Genomic DNA, 20,019 nt, shown 5'->3' on the forward strand with positions numbered 1-20,019 from the left:
TCTCCTGTTTGATCCTCATACAGTACTTTGAGGTAGGAAGGGGAGGGATGGCATTCTTTTTTTACAAATAAGGAAACATTCTTAGAATGAGCCTTGGTCAGGATTACTCCTTGCAAATGGAGCCAGGAATTTGAGTATTCTGACTGTTGTCCAGTATTGTGCAATTTACTATACTAGATTGCCTCTCACTTCAGGAAACCGCTTCTATGGGCCAGTCTAGCCTTGTTAAAAAGGAATGAATTGTGCAAACGGCCTCCCTGGAGAGCTCTAATAAGAGCAGAACTGATGCCCATCTGGCAGGGGATGAACTCGGTAACCTTTGAGATGCATGGAATTACTCACTTACCATTTGAGGTATCTTTGGTGTTAAGTCTATTCTGGGGAGCCATTCATTTATTTTGTTTCCTCTATCAAAGACAGATTGGACCCACTGTATTTGTATTTGAAGTTTCACCTTTCACTGTTGAGTCAGTAAGGTCTAGAAAAGAGCAGATATCAGAAGAGGCCACAGGTGACCTCCATTGTAGTCTCCACTTTGCCAGTGATTCACTCTGTAGCCTGGGGTTAGTCACTTAACCCCTTTACCCTGAAGCTTCTTAGTCCTTCTCTCATTTTTAGATTTGTCATTCCATTGTTGCATAAAGCAGCCTTGCCAGAACGGAATTTCTTCATTCCCATTAGGATTCTTTTTGATGACTATATCTTGATGTGATTGAGAAATTATTCTAGTGATCTCTCACTATTGGTCTCATTCCCCAATGTATTTAAAGCCCATTGTTGTTGAAGGCTTACATTTGATGCCTAGAAATTAGGACACTTACTAGCGGTGTGACCCGAGGCAAGTCACTTAACCCTGTTTGCCTCAGTTTCCTCATCTATAAAATGAGCTGGAGAAGGAAATGACAAACCACTGCAGTATCTTTGCCAAGAAAACCCCAAATGGGGTCATAAAGAGTCAGACATGACTTAAATGACTGAAAGACTGCAATGATTAGGCAGTAGGAATTCCATTTGGACTACATTGATTTGTAGTCACTGTGCTATTCTGGAAAAGTATTCTTCAGTTGTCTCCACCACCCAAATTTAGACCCTTCTCACTTTACCTTAGAATATTGCAGTAACCTTCTAATTGGTCTCTATGATTTCAATCTTTCCATTCTCTATTCTATGCTCTATAGTCAAGTCAATTAATCCAGCATTTATCAAATGCTTGTTGTGTGCCAGCCACTATGCTAAGCACCCTGAATACAAATACAAGGAGAAAGACACCCATTGTCCCCAAGGACTTTACATTCTGGGAGGAAGGAGGAAGACAGCACATAAAAGAAAGCTGAAAGGGGAGAGGGCAGTGTGGTGGAGAAAGTCTAGAGATTCAGGAGGGCAGCTGTCCAAATAATCTTCCTAAGGTACAAATCTTGCCAGGTCACTCTCTTGCTCAAAAACCTTAAGTGCCTCATTTCCTCTAATTTAATGAGCTTTCTCCCTTCATGTCACCCTATATTAATTTTATTTTGTGGGTTTTCTAAATCTGCCCCAGGCCCCCAATAGATTGTAAGTTCCATGAGAGGAGGGGCTATCTTGTCACAAGGGGCCTCAAAGGTCATAGGTGTTTGCTAAAGTAAAATGAAATGATAAAAACTTAATTGTCTAGTTAAAAAAAACCAGTCTATCCAATTTCAAAATAAGTCCTCCAAAAGAAAAAATCATGCTTATGTGAAAATATATTTAATAGGAATGTATATGTAGAGCCTATATCAAATTGCAAGTCATCTTGGGGAGGGAGGGGGAGAAAATTTAAAACTCAAAAGCTTATGGAAGTGAATGTTGAAAACTAAAAATAAATAAACTAATTTAAAAAAAGGAAAAATCATGCTTAAAAATGAGTGCCTGTGAGGAATAAACCCAGTGCCCCATTTCCTGCATAACTGACTGTGGACACTCTGAGAGGAGTATGTGCCATTCTTTCTTCAGTCCTCCAGTTTGAAATATTATTTTGGATTCTCAACTAAGAGCCACCATCATTGAAACTTGTGTCATAATAATAGGCCAATCCAATCTAATTAACATTTATTAAGTGCCTACTCTGTACCAGATACTCTGCTAAGCATTGTGGTACAATTAATAAAAAGAATGATAGTCTTTGCCCTCAGGGAGCATATAGTTTAATGGGGGAAAGGTGAGGGTGGTGGTGGGGGACGTGAAGGGGTATATTGTTCTGTGGGGTTGAAACCAGGCAGAGCAGCAGATGCAAAATTTTGTGTTTTGAGAGTCCGGTTTCTGGATTATAAAGGAAGGCATTGGGTGGAGTTTGGTACTGCCCCTTTCAGCCCTCCAGTCAGAGGGGAGAGGAGGCTGAAGGAGGGAGTGTCAAATCAAGCTTTGAGTTAGCAGCTTGGTGGTGAGTTCAGAAGTGATGAGCTTATCTTGGGAGGGGCATCTTGTTCCATGTAGTTGAAACCAGACAGAGCATCAGATACAAAGAGGAGGGAGGTCCTTGATTTGGGCTTACATGGTACTTGACATAGATAATTCTAATGACATCTCTATAAGGCAAGTACTAGTGATATTATCCCCATGTTTATAGATGAGGAAGCTGAGGTTCAGAGAAGATGTGATTTGCCCATGACATTTAACCAGTTTGTTGGAGGTAGGGTTTCAACCCAGGTGTCTCCTGACTCCAAGGCTAGCACCCTTTCCTTTCTACTACATTGCCTCCACATGCAGTCATCGTGTCCCTCCACTATTTGCTATGGTTTAGGTAGTATCTCTCCAAGATTGGGAAGGATACCTCTTTATCTTCCTTCTGATGTGGTCTCATTTTATCATCCTGTTGTCTCATAAAGGAGAATGAGTCTGACTTAGCATGGGTGTCAGAGCATGCATCAGCTAGTTCTGCTACAAATACTACACTTGGTTTACATGGTAGTTTGAATTACACATTCCTTCTTTATGGGTTAATAGCATATGTAAAGTTAAGAGCCTTTTATAAAAAACCATCCTGCATCAGAGATTTTGGTTGGATGTTCAGCCATTGATCCATAGGTCCAGTCCCATGATTGTGAAGTCCTTATAACCTAGGGGCTAACAGAGCACATTCTCAAAGAAAGAACTGAAAAAATATTTCCACAAAGCAACATAAGGATGCAAATTGATATGGTACAGAGGGAATACCAAAACACTAGAGGGAGATGCAACAAAGGAGACAGGAATGAGTAGAGTGACTCAGCAACGGTCCCCTTGGAAGATGTGACTTGTGTGAGACTTTGAAGAAATTTTTAATAGTATTTAATTTTTTCCAATTACATGTAAAGATAATTTTTAATATTCATTAAAAATTTTTTGAGTTCCATATTTCCTCCCTCCCTCCCATCCCTCCTCCTTAAAACAGTAAGCAATTTGATATAGGTTACATATGTGCAATCATGTAAACATATTTCCATATTAGTCATATTGTGAGAAAAGAAACCGATCAAAAAGAAACACACACACACACACACACACACACACGCAAAAGTGAAAATAGTATGCTTTGATTTGCATTCGGTCTACATCAATTCTTTTCCTGGATGTGGATAGCATTTTCCATCATGAGTCCTTTGGAAGAAGAAAATTTTTGAAGAAATTGAGGGACGATATGGTGCCAGAAAAGACTAGCTTTGTCACTGAAGCTTCTCTGCACCAGCATCTAGTCCTAAAGGTTAGGTCTGAGTCTGATAGGAATCTGCCTAGGAGACTGGACTCACCATAGGGATAGATCTTTCTTGTCCTAAAGTACTTTGAACCGGATTCCCTAAGGGGATCTTAAACTGGCGCCAAACTGTTGAGATCCCTCTGATGCTAAAGGAAGTTGTCTTAAGCATTTAGATAATGTCTGATCTGTGATGCCTAGAAGGAGGTACCATACAAGGTGGTCCCCGGGCAGTGTCATGTCATTCACTCTTTGGACATGTCAGAGATCTCAGCTGTATTGGGGATAACCAGAACTATTTGTTCTCTACCTTAAAAGGATGACACAGACTCTATTAGGTTTGTGTGTATGACAAGAACTTTGAGCACCATGCAGAAAGGTGCTATATAAATCAAAAATATATCACACTTCATTTCATCTAGCAACCTTCCTAGCATTCTTCATGTTAACATTTTCCACATTTTCTCTCTCCATCTCTTGCTCCCTCTCTCTCTCTCTCTCTCTCACACACACACACACACACACACAGATACAGACACAGACACAGACACACACACAGACACAGACACAGACACACACACACTCTCTTCTTTCCACCTAACTCGAAAACAGAAATTAACTCTGATTGCTATTTTTAATGAGATTACTTTCACCTTAGGATTAGGGTTTATGATGCTCCCCTGTATCAGACAAGCAGCAAATGTATAATTCCAAGAATAGTTATTTCTTTTAAGGATAGCATTTTACATTTCCCCTAATGCTGGCGCTGACAACCATGTGAGTAGGGTGCACAGAGAAGAAAGGGTAATCTTTTCAGAGTCTTAGGGATGGTGAACACATACGTGTAAGAAGGAAGGAAAGGCCAGCATGTACAACAGGTACAAATAAAGTCACTTTTCTCAAATAAATCTGGATGGCAAACAGGTAATAGACAAGGCTCGTATTTCCAGTTCTATTCATGAGTTAATTATTTTTTTAAATATCTTATTTATTTTGTTAAATATTTCCCAATTACATGTAAAAATTATTAACATTCATTTAAAAAATTTTGAATTTCAAATTCTCTCTCCCTTCTTCCCACCCCTCCCCCACCTTATTATGTATTGATTATACATAAGAAACCATGCAAAATGTGTTTCATATTAGCCATGTTACAAAAGAAGACAGACAGACAGACGCATACACACATACATGCACGCAAGAAAAATAAAGTAAAAAAAGTATGTTCGGAGTTAATCATATTCTCTCTGGAGGTAGACAGCATTTTTCATCATGGATTCTTTGGAATTGTCTTGGATCATCGTATGACTTAATTATTGAATAGAAGGGTTTTTTTTATCAATTTGAGGTAGAGAGGACATCATACATCCTGAGTAAGGATGTTATTTGGAAAGTTGGAATGCTCTGTTTTAAATATCAGTTGTACAAAGCTTAAGCACAGGATTGAATTCTATTTCTGGATGGCTTTTAAAATTTTTTTAAAAAAATAATATTTTATTTTTTCCCAATTATACGTAAAGATAATTTTTAACATTCAGTTTTTAAAAATTTTGAATTCCAAATGTTCTTCTTCCCTCTCTCATTTCCCCCCTCCTTAAGACAGTAACTATAGGTTATATATGTACAATCATGTAAAACATGTTTTCATATTAGTCACATTGTGAAAGAAGCAGACCAAAAGAAAAAAAAACATAAAAAATAAAGTGATAGAAACAGTATGTTTTGATCTGCATTCAGACTCTTATCAGTTCTTTCTCTGGATGTGGACAGCATTTTTCATCATGAGTCTTTTGGAATTGTCTTGGACCATTGTTCTAAATGACTTAATAGATAGGATCTAAGTTTGGATAGAGCTTAAATGACCCAGCAGTGAAACAACTATATTGTTTCATTTTATATTTGTGTGTAAGAATGGCAAACATTAATCAACTAGTCACCACTGTGAAATATGTATATATATTACATATGTATATGTATACATACTTATATGGATGTGTATATCTCTATATTACTGTACCTTCCTCAGAGAACCTTAAGGTGGTGTGTGTGTGTGTGTGTGTGTGTGTGTGTGTGTTTGTGTGTATGTACGCACATACATATGGGCAGCTGGGTGGCTCAGTGGATAGAGTGCTGGGCCTGGAGTCAGGAAGACCTGAGTTCACATATGGCCTCAGCTACTTACTAGCTGTGTGACCATGGGCAAGTCACTTAACCCTCTTTGCCTCAGTTTCCTCATCTGTACAATGAGCTAGAGAAGGAAATGGCAAACCGCTCCAGTATCTTTGCCAAGAAAACCCCAAATGTGATCGCAAAGACACACACACCACTCAACAGCAATAATAACTTACACACATAATATATATGTGTGTATATAGATTATGTATAGTGTGTATATACATATACACACACAATACATCTATACATATATATAGATGTATATATAACCCATATCACACACGTGTATACATATACTGTGCACACATACATACATATAACACAATATAACATATACACATGTGTATATGTGTATGTATAACTATATTCATCTATCTCTTTCTTTCTATCTATGTTTAAACTTCTCTGAGAAAGGTATAAGCGGCAGAGGAAAATGAGTAGGCTTTTGCCTGTTTTTTCCTCAGTCCCTTTGACACGAAAGATCTCAATGCTCTAGAACAGTGTTTCTTACCAGTAGTAAAATGGAATCATTAAGTCATAGACTATCAGAGCTAGAAGGGGCCTTAGAATCGTTTTGCCCACACTTTTCCTCTTACAGATGAGGAGCCGGAAACTCAGAGTTTGTGCCTTGTCCAGAATCACCCAGTTAGTGATTCACAAAGCCAAGACTAGAGAACAAGCTTCTTGACTCCTAGTTTGTTGCTCTTTTTACCCCCTTCTTAAATATTACCATCTCATCACATAAAGAACATGAGCCAGTTGACTGAGGCTTGCTCTTCAAACTCGTCTATGGACAAAGAGTGCCCTGCTCTAGGAATATGACACGATTTAAAGAACAGAACACATTTTTTGAAAGATTAGTCTGTCATCCTTTTCCCCTTGCTCCACCCAAGTTGCACATGAAGAGTCTGCCGCTCATCAGAGTCTCCGGAAGTCATTGGCAAAAAATGTGAAATGGTACTTCTCTGGGTGTTCAACTGCCTGCTGGCTTGTTCGGCTTCCTGAAAGCATTAGAGGCAAGGCTAAGGAAACTGCTTAACTGACAGATTAAACAAGGATGAATAGGAGGCATTTGACGAGCACCTCCCTAACTCCTCACCCCTGCAACTACCTCAAATGGAGTCACCAAGATAGATGTGATACACTTAAGAGACTCTGTTCAGGCATGTGTGCTGAGGATAATAGCTAGAGCACAGTCAAGTACAATGGGCTCTTTGAGGGAGCTGGGCTCCTGCAGGTAACTGAGGCTTGGAAAAAGAACCATTTGGATAGACTGCAGCTGGAGCAGTGATCCCAGAGCTGTCTGAGTACTGAAAAAGCAGCAGGCTGTAAGGACCTGATTCATTCCTAGTGAAGTTTGCAGATCATAGAACTGTAAAAATCCCAAGCTGGAGGGAACCTTGGTAATCACCTAGTTCAACCCTTTCATTTTACAGATGGGTAAAATTGAGTCCCAGAGAAATTGTACTAAAGCAATTTATTTAGTAAGTGGAAGATCTAAGACTAAAATCTAGATCACCCTGACTCTCAGTCCAATGTACTTTCTGTGTTATAACACATGCCATTAGGGGAGGGAAAGGGAGAGGGCTGCTAGGTGGCATCATAGTGCATGGAGCGCTGGTCCTGGAGTCAGGGAGACTTCAAGAGTTCGAACCTGGCCTCAGACACTACCCGTGTGACCCTGAGCAAGTCACTTAACCCTGTTGGCCTCAGTTTCCTCATTTGTAAAATCTGGAGAAGGAAATGGCAAACCACTCCAGTAGCTTTGCCAAGAAAACCCCAAATAGGTTCATAAAGAGTCAGACACAACTGAAATGACTGGAGAGGGATATATATGAATCTCCTAGAATAGAAAGTCCTTCTACCAATGCAGAAGGACAACTTGTTTGTACCGTATAATCTTAGAGGGTTGCTTAGGAGCACTAAGAGGTTAAGCGACTTAACCACAGTCACTCAGATAGTATGTGTCAGAGACAAGGCTTGAACTCAACTCTTCTTGACACCAAAGCTGACCTTCCATCTACTACACCAGAGTTCCTCCCATAGAAGGAAAAAGTGTATTTATGACCACTCTCAAGAAGATAAAAACCTTAAGTACTTTATCATCTTCTCCTTTGTTACCCTCAAATTCTTTGGTCCCCCCAAAGATTTGATTTTACCAATCATCCAAATCTTTGATACAAGATTGGGCCAAAGGATAGCCCAAGATTATAGACCCACTTCTTTGATACACCAAATATTGGCAGAGGTCCAAGAGTTGATTGAAAGTGGTAGCCTAAGCAATTCTTTCCAGTCAAGCAGAATTCAGTAAAAGCAGGTTTCCTAGGCTAGTGGATGGTGTTGTTCATAGAATAAAAGCTATGCTTTGCACAAGAATGATGCTTTTTATCTTGGTATCTTACCAGTAGAAGCTTCAGTGGATTATTGCATCAACCCCTGAAGGTCTTAGCTCAGGATAAGAGATATCAAAAGGATGTTTTCCTTTAAGTCTCAACTAAATTCCCACTTTTTATATGAATCCTTCCCCAATTTCTCTTAATTCCAATGCCTCCCCTCTGTTGCTTATTTCCTATTTATTAGGTATGTAACTTGCTTTGTATATATTTGTTTGCATGTACTCTCCCCGATTAGACTGCAAGCTCCTTGAGGGCAAGGGCTGTCTTTTGCTTCTTTTTGTATTTCTAGTGCATTGCACAGTGCCTGGCACATATAAGCATGTAATAAATGTTTATTGTTTGATTAGTTGACTTTTTGGCAAAACATCCTCCTTCTTTCATTCAACCTAGCCTGCAAAACAGTCAATGTCTAGAAAGTTTTTATTTTTAAAGTCTGCAATTTCCAACATGATTCTCATCACTGAAATTAATTTCCCACTGTGTCTTCTACTAGCTAACAGTTAGATGATAGTTCTATATAAAATCAAACTGTACTTAATAGGTTTAAAATCTAGTAGGGGCACTATGGCATAGTGGAAATAGCACGGATTTAAAGTCAAAGGACCTGTTACCTTGGACAATTCCTTAACTTCTTTGGGCATTATTTTCCTTTTCTGTAAAATGAGGGAATTGTATCACATGATCTCTAAAGTCCACTCCAGCTCTGTGTACAGATCCTCTGCGTGGAGAAGATAAACAAACATCATGTGTTATCTGTAAATATGTACTGTTTTGTGCAATGCCTCCAGGCATTTGGATCAAAAGACAGAAGTTATACTTAACAGATTTGCTCATTACAGAGCTGGGAGAGAAAGAAAATGCCACATGTGATAGACTCAAGATTCGAAAAAATGTCAACAAGTTGGAATGATGGATCGAAACTAAGAAAATGAAATTTAATCAGGATAAATATAAAATCTTGAACCAGATTTCTAAAATCAGCTAAACGAGTATAGAATTGGGAAAATATGACTTAGCTAATTGTGAAAGTGATCTGGGGGTCTTAGCTGGTTACAAGTTTAACATAAGCTAGAAGTGTGTTGTAGTCTTTTTTTTTTCATTTTTTTGGGGGGGAGTTGAGCTTTTCATTCAACTTGTTACAAAGAAATATTCGGTTAAAAAGAGAAAAGCCCATTTCACCATCTTATTCATCTGATTCTTCTTTCTTTGCCTCCGCTTTCTTCTTGGTGGGGCCGGCTGCGGTCGCTGGAATGGCCTGACTCACAGGCAGCACCTGCTGTACAGCCAAGTCCACTGACACCTACATCACAGATGAGACATCCAGTGCAAATCAGCCACTCCGGAAGGGCTCAACATTGACACCTGCTGCTGCTTTAATGAGATAATATTTGTAAAGCCCTTAGCACAGTGCCTGGCACACAATAGGTGCTTAATATATGCTTGTTCCCTTCCCTTCCTTTTCAATAAGTGCTTTAGTTTGAACCTTCATGACTATGACCCTGTAACTGTAAAGGATGAGGAGAGAGCGAGGCAGCTAGGGGGTGAAGTGAATGGACTGCCAGGCACGGAGTCAGGAATACTCATCTTTGTGAGTTCAAATGTGGCCTCAGACAGTTACGAGCTCTCTGACCTTGGGCAAGTCACTTAACCCTGTTTGTTTCAGTTTCCTCATCTGTAAAATGAACAGAAGAAGGAAATGGCAAACGGCTCCAGTACCTTTGTCAAGAAAACCTCAAGTGAGGTCACGATGAATCCGACGTGACTGAAAGCACTGAACAACAGCAACAACAATGGAGTAGACATAGTCAAGTTCAAAGAAGGCCATTTCAGTAGGTAGACAAGGAGAGAATATTGCTTGTAGTGAAGCTAGTAGCTGACTGAAGTCAAAGTTCACCCCGATGGCAGTACCTTGCAGGTAACTGAAGAGAAAACATCAGTACTGCATTTTAAGAGAGATAGTAACAATCTGAAGCACAATTGAGAGTAACCAGGATAGTGAGGGGGATGGAAATCACTTCACACAAGGAGTAGATGAAGGAAGTCAGGATATTTTGTTAGACTAAAGAAGACTGCATCGGGAGAAGTGACAAGAGCAGTTTTAGAACAGATAAATGCTAGAGATGTACTTTATCTAGATTTTAGTAAAGCTCTTGACAAATTCTCTCTTATTATCTTCATGGAAAATATGGAGAGATATGGCATAAACATTAGTATTATTACATGGATTCACAACTGGTTGAATAACCAGACCCAAATAATAGGCAGGGATAGTTCAGTGTCAGCTTGGAAGGAGGTCTCTACTGGAACAGCCCAATGATTAGCATTTTAAATCTATGACTTAGATAAAAGTACAGGCGGCATGTTTATTAAATCTGTATATTTCACAAAGCTGGGAGGGATAGCAAGATTGTTTATAGAGTCAGGATCCAAAAAGATCTAAATAGACTAGAACTTTGGAATAAATTGATCAGGAAGAATTTCAGTAGGGATAAATGGAAAGTCTTAGAGTTAAATTCAAAAAACAAACTTCATAAATATAAGAGGGGAGAGATATGGCTAGACAGGAATTCATCTGAAAAAATATTGGGGCTGGTTTAGTGTATTTCAAATTCAATGTGAGTCATCAATGTGATTAGGCAACCCTCAAAATCTAGTGTAATCATTAAAGGAGACTTAGAGAATGTTGGACTTGGAGAATGTTAATCACAATATATTATTGTGTTGCTCAATTATATTGTGGTGTTCAGACAAGGATCATAGAATGATAGATTTCGAACTGGAAGGGACCTTAGAGACCATCTGGTTTCCTCCCCTCCCTAACATTGTTTTACAGATGAGAAAATTGAGACTCAGAGAACTTCAGTGATTTGCCCAGGATGACGCAGCTAAAAGAGTTACAGAGGCAGAGTTTGAACCCAGATCCTCTGCCTTCAAAGCCACTACTCTTTCCATTTTACCATGTTGCCTGCCCTGACTAAATCCCTCCAGGCTTCATCTGGAGTATTGTGATCCATTCTGGACACGATATTAAAACAAATTCTTGACTTAATTTTATATTACCTTCATTTTCAAATATATCCCTCTCTCCTTCCCTGCATAGGAAGCCATTCGATATAATAAAGAATGAAAAAGAGGCTCAGCAAAATTAACCAACATAGTAATCACGTCTGCAATTTTCTTATATTAGTAGCTTCCTGCTTTTGCCAAGGAGCAGGAGACCAGGCATCATATTTTAGAAAGTACTTTAGAAAGGCCTTCAGAAGAGGGCATCCAGGCTAGCGAGGCTGGAGAAGTTACAACACAAGAAGGACTTGAAGGAAACTTTAAACTTTAACATGGAGAAGAGAAGATTAAGAGGGCGTATGATGACTGTCTTTTAGTATTTAAAGGGTTTTCATATAGAAAAGGATTTGGATATATATAGAATAGGTAGAAGTTGCAAATATGTAGATTTTGCCTTTATGCAAGGAAAAATCCCAACAATTAGAGATGTTCCATACTATAATGATTTGCTTTTGGAGATAGTGGGGCATCTTCCTCCATCCCAGGTGTCTTCATCCGCAAGTGTGTAGCTACTTGTTGGTGATCTTCAACTATGGGCTGAATTAGGTGGCTGTGGAGGTACCCTCAATCTCTGTGACTCTACAACTCTATGCAGAAGGGGCAGTTGATGTATTCAGAATTCTTTCTGTATGCCGTACAGAAAGAATTAAGACCGAAGCGTAGAATTTGCAAGGAGGCCACCTTGGTCTCAGAATAAGTAGCAGCTAGACCTACCCAACAATTGAATGGAGTCCCTCTGGAGGCAATAAATTTCCATCACTGGACATGTTCGAGACTTAAATGGATGATCTTCTGTCAGAAATGTTGCAGTGGGGTTTCTTGGATTAAGTGGAATGTTGGACTAGAGAATTTCTCAGGATATGTATAGTGACTAAACCAAATTTATAAGTACCTCGCTCCTCCTAGCTCCAGTTTACTGACCTCTCTTACTTCTATTATTCAAACAGCTCCTAAAAATCTCACTTTCTCCAGTAAATCTTCTCTAATTGAAACAGTGGAGGCAGTTTTCCTGACATTCATCTCCCACAGTTCCTTCCTTTGCACCAAATGCACTCATCCTGATGCCTACACATAGGATAAATACTTATTTACTGGTTTCATGAATAACTTTCATACCTATCTGCCACTGATTAGCTGTTTGACCTGGGGGGTTGTCATTTCTAATCTCAGACTTCAGTCCCTTTAAAATGAGGGATTTTGATTGTATGATTTCTAAGGTCAGGAGGCTCTGAGGTCTCACCTGTAAGATAAGAGGGTTGAACTAGACAGTTTTTAAAGGTTTCTTCTGCGTGTAAGATTCTATGATCTTACAGTCTATATGTGATCCCTCTCTCCCTCTGTGTTCCTAATCCTCTTATGTTTCACAACTCTTATGGCTCTTAGTACATATTACTTTGTACTAGAGAGTTCATGTAGGGGAGTAGCCATGGGTTTTGGATTTTATCCTGTAGACAGAAGGAAACCACTGAAGGATTTTGAGTGAGGAAGTTGAAAAAGTAAGCTCTTCAGAAGAATCTGGAGGATATGTGGTTTGATAAAAGTTAATGTAAAAAGATCTGTGGGTTTCAATGAACTATAAGTTCATTATGAGTCAACAATGTGACATGGTAGTCAAAAAAGCATTTAAAATATATATTTGTTTAGTATTTCATTTTCCCCCAGTTATGTATAAAAATAATTTTTACCATTCGTTTTTTAAAATGTTGAGTTCTAAATTCTCTCCCTTCCTCCCTCCCCCTCCATTGAGAAAGCAAGCAATTTGGTATAGGTTATACATGTGTAGTCATACAAAATATATCCATCATAGTCATGTTGTAAAAGAAAACATAGACAAAAAAACTCAAGAAAAATAGAGAAAGTTTAAAAAAAATATGCTTCCATCTGTATTCAGACACCATCAGTTTTTTCTCTGGGAATGGATATAAAGCACATTTTCAATTCAGGTACTTTTATAGTAAGGGCAGTGATGGGTCCAGTTCTGAGATGCATATTTTAGGAAGGATGCTGATTAATTGCAGAGTATTCTAAGATGCTGAGAAAAGTGGACACCATGGCATATAAGGATCAGTCATACAAGGATTAGTTGGAGGAACTGGAAGAGATTAGTCCTGGAGAAAAGAAAACTTAGGAAGGGATGTAATGGATGTCCTTAAGTAATGAAAATGCCATTATATAGAAGAGAGGTTAGGTATGCTCCACCCGTCTTAGAAGACAAAACTAGAAGAAATGAGCAGAAGTTTCAGAGGTGCAATTTTGACTTAGCATAAGAAAATTGTCCTTGCAGTAAGAGTCATCCCCCAAAGTAAAATGGGTTGCCTTAGGAGGTAGTGAGTTGTCAAGGTGAGAATCACCTTGTTCACATCCAAGTTCAACTAGATGACCATCAAGGTCTCTTCCAACTCTTGAGACTGATTCTATGTGACATTATGAAAGAAGTGTATTCCTTTTTCTTCCTCAATCCTCTAGTACCTGTTATGTGTCCCACACATTTTTGACATTTAGTCCTGTCCTGTGCTATATTATTCTCTACATATGAGTTTTGTTTCCCCAATGTGAGGCCAGAAGGTGTCATATACTTCTTTTCTATCTCCTACAGTGCTGAGCACTCTGTAGGAGTATTAGTATTTAGTATCAGCATCACTAATAAATGCCTGTTGAGATGAATTATTTTATTCAGTTTGTTAACTTTCATGCCATGAAATACAGTTTTGCTTATTCCAATAAGTGAAAGAAAATTGGAGTCTAGGAGTGGTATTGGTGAGAAATTTGAAAAGCTTTGATTTTTACCAATTGACTCTAATTATTATGGCCTCTGAAGAACTCACATCCTTTTCTGATGTTTGTGTGAACATTTTATTATGAGATCTAGAAAAAACTGTGTCATCTGGCATTTCGTCCATTAGAAAGCTCTAGGAACTATACTCTACCCTTTCCCCAAACAAACCTTTCATCTAGTAATGTGTTAGTACATTTTAAATTTTTTAACTTAATAGTATTTTTTTCTAATTATACATAAAGATAGTTTTCAACATTCACTTTTGTAAGATTTTGAGTTCCAAATTTTTCTCCTTCTCTCCCTTCCCTCCTCCTTCAAGACAACAAGCAATCTGATATGGGTCATACATGTACAATCATGTTAAACATATTTCCACATTAGTCATGTTGTAGCACATTTTAAAAATTCATATGTTTGCATTAGGAAAGTACCTGATAAGCAAGTCTAGGTATAAGCAATAGTCTTTTTATATTCAGAACAGTGGTAATCTTATCTAGTGTTTATGTGTAAATCACTTCTGATTTCCATAAGGCTGTTTTGTCCCAGTGGTAGAGATGTTCGCAGTATCAGAGCAGGCGCACCTGTGATCTGATGAACAGGGACTTAAAGGATCTCTGTCTCTCTCCAGAACACCTGCTTATGCCCTCCCCTCTTCCCCCTTCTCCTTCTTCTTCTTTCTTCTTCTGTCCTCCATCGAAGTCCTATTTTGGCATTTTATTGTAATATGGAGATGTCCTCAGGTTCTCAAAAATTGCACTGAGGAAGCACATGCTTTGGCAGCTTCTACCAAACTGGAAGGCTTTGAAACTGGAGTCAATGACATACTGTCCAAGGACAAGCAAAGCTAACTGTAGAGAGTCTTATCATCAGAGGGCTAGCCACCCAGTAATAATAATAATAATGGTGATGATGATGGTGATAATTCTCGCTTCGGCAGCACATATACTCAAATTGGAATGATTCAGAGATTAGCACAGCCCCTGTGCAAGGATGACACACAAATTCATGAAGCGTTCCATATATTTTGTAGAACCTATATCAGATTGTATGCCGTCTTGGGGTGGGGGGAGGTGAGAGAAAATTTGGAACTTAAAATCTCATGGAAGTGAATATTGAAAACTAAAAATAAATTTATTAGTATTTATAAAAATAAATGAATAATTAATAATAATACTTAGCATTTATAAAATGCTTTAAGATTGTAAAGCGCTTTATAAATACTGTTTCTTTATCCTCACAGCAATGCTGGGAGATAGGTACTCTTATTAACCCCATTTTACAGAGGAGGAAACTGAGGCCTCAACCTCAGGTTAAGTGAATTGCCCAGAGTCACAAAACTATTAAGTATCTAAGGGTAGATTTGAACTCAGGTCTGCCTGACCCCATGTTCAACACTCTATCCATTATGATACCTTTGATGAATCTTGGGACCATGACTTCCCATGAGATGGTCAAAAATGTAAAATTTCCTTCATTCCTATGTTGCCTTCTTATATTTCCACTGTGATGGCAGGCAAAAGGTAGAAATTAGGATAATTTCCTAAGAATCACATAGTTCCTAGATCATCTGGAAAAAAAATTATAGGTTTCTTTCTTTCTTTCTTCCTTTGTTTGTTGGTAGGCAATGGGGTTCAGTGACTTGCCCAGAGTCACACAGCTAGTGAGTGTTTTGTGTCTGAGGCTGGATTTGAGCTCAGGTCCTCCTGAATCCAGGGCCAGTGCTGTATCCACTGTGCCACCTAACTGCCCCTAGGTTTCTTTTAAATGTACAATCTTTTCCCAGTGATCAGGGAGTTGTCATACCATTAGGTCAAGAAGTTTGATTCACAGAGAAGCAGGATGGTATAGTGGATAGAGTATCGGACTTAGAGTCAGGAATACCAGAGTTCTAATCCTGTCTCAGATACTTATAGCTATGTGACCCTAGTAAACTCACTTAACCTCTCTCATCCACAGCTTTCTTATCTATAAAATGAGGATGATAATAGCACTTATCTCACAAGATTGTTGTGAGAGCCAAATGAAACAACACCTGTAAAGCACTTTGCAGACTTTAAAGAACAATGTAAATGTGAGGTATTATTACTGTTGTCCGTATGGACATAAATCAAACTGTCAGATGTGTAGTTCCATTTGAATCAGACAATGACCCATGAGTTCTCAAGCAAATCAAGAAGTTGGTGCTTTGTTTTCAGCAGGAATCAAAGACAAGAATAATTTATTGGGATACCTGGCCAGGTTGCCTTGAAGGGCTCAGGATGAATAAAAGCAAACAGATCACTGTGAAGGTAATTGCAGCTTATGCACAAAATCTCTCCCAGATATTAAAGAAATAGAGAAAGCCTATGAAGAATTGACAAGATTTTCCAAACCAAAGCAACATATTACTTTATGTTTAGTGACCTCAATATGATATTGAGCATAGGGGAGGGTGGTGGTGAATGTGATGTTTGGAAATATAATTTGGGACCAATAAATTAAAGAGTCCTAAAGCTTATCAACTATTCTCATATATGTACACATGGATACTTTCTTCAAGAAGAGAATTGAACCATCCTACTGGAAAGACCAAGCACATCAATTGACAAGGAAATATATTTGATAATAAATATTTTCTTTCTGTGCAAATGAACTTTAAATACAAATATTTACACCAGATATTGTCATTTTACTTTGGAATAAACATTTTAATCCTACTACCTCTATTTTCTTTGCCTTATGGACAAAAAAAAAATTCATTGCCTTAAGTGATAGATCTTGGTCCTTCAAGGCATTCTGAAATTCTGGTCTTTCTTTAAGGGATGCTTGAGATCAGCAGCAATTAAGGATAATTACCATTCACAGACATCCTCTAATAGTCACTTAATAGTAATGTGATAATGGATTTTAGCTATAACTGCAGTTTCATGGGGCTGTGTGTATATGTGTGTATGTGGGTGTGGGGGTATGAGTATGTGTGCTTTTTCTTATATGTTTTGCTGATATTGGATTTTAAAAATAAAGTACTTAAGCAATGAAAAAAAGAAGAGAATCATAAGGAATTGGATGTGACAAATGTCTAGTATTAAAAAATTGAAATTAACAGAAAGGAAAACAGCATATAGAGGAATTATTTCAAAGTCAGCTATCTATATGTAGTCATATCATAGAACAAAAATCAACATAACTGCCAAACTGAAGGAAGAATTGCTTATGAATACAACCTTTTCCACCTGAGCTGTTAAAGGAAAGTTACTGATACTAAGAAAGGGGAAATGGACATAGGTCAAGACATTGACTTTGACTATCCCCATTTCTTAGAAAAGTTTAACCCAAATTGAGGGTTCAAAATCACCTCACCCAGTAGACACTTTAGTTTCTTGCCATTTGGAAAGTCCAGGGGGCATTGCTGGTGTTGAAACATTATGAATGAGAATGTACAGGTGTTAGATTGGTATACTTGATATAGTGAAAGAGCCAGAAGATTTTCCACATGCCATCTTTTATAGAGAATTTATAAAAGGAGAATTGCACAGGACAAAAGGCATGGAAGGATTGTATTATATATACACCAGTGGAGGGAATGCCCCCACTGACAAAATCACAGATCTCTCCATATTTGATGTTCAGTCATTTCAGTTGTGTTTAACTCTTCATGACCTCATTTGGGATTTTCTTGGCAAAGATACTGGAGTGGTTTGCCATTTCCCACAGGATTAAGTGCTTGCCCTGGGTCACACAGCTAGTAAGTGTCTGAGGTTGGATTTGAACTCAGGTGTTCCTGATTCCAAGTCCAGGCTCTATCTACTGCACCATTTAGCTGCCCATATAGCCAAATAATAAGGGTCCACTTACATAGTATTTTAAAGTTTGCAAAGTACTCTCTTCACAAGAGTCCTTTCAAGTAGGTAGTGAAAGTTTTATTGTCCTCAGTTAATAGATGAAAAAGTAAATGATTCACTAATGTCATCCAGCTAGCTTTAATTGAATCTAGACTTGAACCCAGATCTCCAGATTCCCAACCAAACATTCTTTCCATTATATTACCTTACTTATTTTAGGAGGGTAAGAAAGAGACTGCATGAGGTAATTCCATTTTGAATTACTTAGATTAAAGTCAGAAGACTCATTGGCCCTGTATTCAGTCACCATGAAGGCAGATGAATCTTGGAGTGGGGCTATGATCAATCCTGGCAGATGAGTCAGTAGGGTGAATGACATTTGGAGAAACAGTGGCACTAACATTGAGTGTTAATGGACTATTGTAGAATAAGACCCTGCTAATTAATGCACATTAAAGCTGTGATGCCTTCCCATTAAGCTGACAGGGATTATTCTTGTTTACATCTTCTTTGATTATAAGTTTTCCTTGCAGCTGATGGGGAGTGAGAAATCCAGGACTAAGAAAACACTCTTCTGGCGATAACTTTTCTGGATCTGACTTTTAAAGGGAATTTCTAGAAAAATAATAGCCTTGGGGGAGGAAATTTTGCTGATGCATTTAATTTCTTTATTAAAATGAGTTAAATGTGCAACTTTAAAAAATATGATCAAATAACATTTAAAAAACATAAAAACACTGGGCAGAACGTATCAGCAATGGATTGCTCTGAAGATGGAGGAAGCCATTTCAATAAAATTCTCACATATAGTCAGACCTTAATTCAAGGGACAATCTATTTGATACTGGATTAGAGATAACTGTGTAATTCTACCTCTGTTGGAGTGGGCTTATTTCATACAAGTGATTTAATGAATTCAGAAGCTGAGGTCACACTAATGTTATAAACCCCTGTTCAGTGGATTTCCCTTTCATGTTGTTGTTTCTTGGTCAAAGACCTAACCTTGGGAAGATGCTCTAAAACAGAGGTGTCAAAACACTCAGCCACTGCTGCCCCCAATACTCCTGAGTGCCCTGGGAACCAGATTCAAATGTAATTGGGAAATATTTAACAAAATGAATAAAAATTCAGTAAATCACAGATAACATTTTAAAACTAAGTTAATATGTGGCTCACAGGGATCCCAGGAATGTATGGATTAATGGCCTCCATTTCTACTTGAGTTTAATACCATTGCTTTAAAATATCTCCACAATACCTTCCTTCTTCTTAGAATTTAGACTCATTTTTACTCTGAAAAGATCATTTTGATCTAGATCACTTTGGAAAGATGGTGATGCAGATCTTTACCCCTGAAAAGAGCATCTTCTCATTGAGATTCTTTGAGGTTAATGAGACTTTGATTTCCTTATTTAACTAATATAAACAGGGGAGGAGATTTCTCTGTTCAGTTATTCATGAATCTCAGCCTTGAATGGATCTGTTCATCCCCATTGGGATGCTACACAGTGCACCTTCTTCCATGAGGTTTTAAAACAGTGAGGGTAGATCTTGGAGAAATGGTTCCACAGACGGTCAGATATTTTACCTCTGTCACCCCTACTTAATCTAGTACATTAGAAAAGGGACATTGGTAATGCCTTCTTTTTCCAGTGGAGGTAACAAAAGCCAGGATAAGATGTCCTTACTTGCACAAGATCACATAGCTAATGAGCTGCAGAGCTAAGACTTCAACCCTAATTTTGGTCTATTGCTTAAGCCAACTTCATGCTTATGGTACCTAAGTCTGTGGCTGGAACTTCATCTGAATTTATTTAATTTCTGTGGACCCCTTAGGTTTCTTACCAAATTGTTTTGTCATGGTTTCTACTGCCTTGTTTAATACTTTCTGGTATACTCGTTCACTAATTGTTTTGGGTCTGTACTCCTTGTCTCCCCAACTAATTTTTAAATTGCTTGTGGGTAGACACTTAATATTCTTAAGCCTCAGTTTCCTCATGGGGATAATAATCATAGAATTTCAGAGCTGGAAGGGAATTCAGAGATGTTTTAATCCCATCCACACCTGATGCAGGAATTCCATCTGTAATGTCTCTGACA

General features: G+C 38.2%; 1 protein-coding gene and 1 non-coding gene across 2 annotated transcripts in view; both read left to right on the forward strand.

Moving 5' to 3' along the window:
• The window catches only part of XKR6 (XK related 6), a 383,982-nt gene that overhangs the window by 118,222 nt on the left and 245,741 nt on the right, over window positions 1-20,019 (forward strand). The window lies entirely within an intron of this gene.
• Window positions 15,020-15,123, forward strand: LOC114037144. Its single transcript, XR_003568423.1, has one exon. It is a non-coding gene; the product is annotated as a U6 spliceosomal RNA (small nuclear RNA).

Source organism: Vombatus ursinus, unplaced genomic scaffold (genome assembly GCF_900497805.2).
Source record: "Vombatus ursinus unplaced genomic scaffold, bare-nosed wombat genome assembly UNPS02010219.1, whole genome shotgun sequence".
Classification (NCBI taxonomy): Eukaryota; Metazoa; Chordata; class Mammalia; order Diprotodontia; family Vombatidae; genus Vombatus; species Vombatus ursinus.